Below are 1984 nucleotides of genomic sequence, written 5' to 3'. Positions count from 1 at the left end.
TTTTTTCCCCTTGAAGTGTAGGAGTAGTTACTTCTCTCTGATGGATGAGCTGTGTCCTTAATTCAGAAAATCAGGTGCTGTTGATCACTTATTAACCAGACTCAACGCAGCAGAGTTGGATAGCCTCACCTGGGGCTGCCTTCCCCTGGAGCTTATGTTGACCCAGTGTAAAATGAAAACTGTTCTGTGACTCATGATAGGGATATCTTAGAATCTGTTTCCTAGTAACTGTCAGTCTTGGATCTAGATAAAGTCCTACAGCAGACCAACCACCTCCTGACGATGCCAGTTACAGTGGTGGAGAGTGGCTGCTGACATTTTGGGGGAAGAAAGGTGGTAAAAACCTGGATCAAAGGTTGAAGGAGTTTGGAGCAGGGAAGAGGAGAGCAGGGACAACTGAGACCTGCTGGGTCTAGGAGAAGGTGCTCCTTGTAGTAGGGCACCATAGCTATTGGTAGCCTCAAGGATTCCCCTGAGGAAATGCAGCAGTACTATGGGAGGAGTTGCTGCTCAACCTAACACACATCTTAGCAACTGGCACTTAGAGACATGACATTACATCCCAGTGGAGATCTTCCTATTTCCTGACTTGTTCACGGTATTGCTTTGGTCTTACCATAGGACTTTTTTCCCCTTAGGAACTGAGATTTGATGGTTCAATTGGTGGTTCACTAGATTTCTGTACCTGAGTAATGTTTTCAGCTGAAGACTATTCAGATCACCTGGGAGCTTTTTGTTTGCAGTCCTTAGCTGATGGCTCCTGAGCTGAGTTCAATTTAGGATGCTTTTTTAAAGCAGTCTTAAACTTGTAATGTTTGGTTTTTGTAATAACAGTCTAGGTCAGAGCAGGGATAACAGTCATTTTCAAAAAACATGCCAAGGTGACTGCATCTTCAGGTCTCATTATGGTGGTCTGTCACACAGTCCCAAGCCCCCATCAACGGCTTCCCTATGGTTTGCATGTCCTGCATCAGTACCAAGATTTCACTTGAGTAGATCAAGATAAGAAGCCTCCCTTTTGGGAACAGGAAAGCCCAGACTCCCTTTACACAGACCTACACTGAAGGCCTTTCTGCAATGGGCTACCTGAATTTCCTGTAGTCCTTACTAATGACTGCAGTTCACATATCTTTCATGAACCCCTTCTTATCCACCTTCAAAAATGCTTGATTTCTGACTATATACAACTAGAATAGGAGAAAAACTCATGATGCAAGCTATTACCTTTTCTCCTTCCTGTACCTATAAGCAGACTTGTGATTACCTGCCTTACTCTAAACTTTTATAGAGCTGGTGACATCAGTAGCCATAAAGTGTGTGTGTGTGGGGGGGGATGTGTTGGTGGGAACATATGGTTAATCCAAATATAGTACATGTCAATTTTTGCCATTCTAATTGACAAGGCAAGAAAACAAATGTTGGAGGATGTAGAGAAAGGGGAACCCTCTTACACTGTTAGTGGGAAGGCACGTTGGTGCAGCCACTTTGGAAAAGAGTGTGGAGGTTCCTCAAAAAATATAGAGCTACCCTATGACCCAGCAATTGCACTATTTACCCCAAAGATACAGATGTAGTGAAAAGAAGGATCACATGCACCCCAGTGTTCAGAGCAGAAATGTTCACAATACCCAAACTGTGGAAAGAGCTGAGATGCCCGTCCACAGATGAATGGATAAAGATGTGGTCCATATATATAATGGAATATTACTCAGACATCAGAAAGGATGAATACCCAAATTTTGCATCAACATGGATGGAACTGGTGGGTATTATGCTAAGTGAAATAAGTCAAACAGAAAGACAATTATATGGTTTCATTTACATGTGGAATGTAAGGAATAACATGGAGGACATTAGGAGAAGTAAGGGAAAAATGAAGGTGGGGGAAATCAGGGGGAGACAAACCATGAGAGACTATGGACTCTGGGAAACTGAGGGTTTCAGAGGGGAGGGGGGTGGGGGGATGGGTTAGCCCGGTGGTGGG

The sequence above is a fragment of the Mirounga leonina genome, unplaced genomic scaffold (genome assembly GCF_011800145.1).
Source record: "Mirounga leonina isolate KUSES-001 unplaced genomic scaffold, KU_Mleo_1.0 Mir_92, whole genome shotgun sequence".
In the NCBI taxonomy this organism is placed as follows: Eukaryota; Metazoa; Chordata; class Mammalia; order Carnivora; family Phocidae; genus Mirounga; species Mirounga leonina.
The sequence above is the reverse complement of the archived record's forward strand: the minus strand, read 5'-3'. Positions refer to the sequence as shown.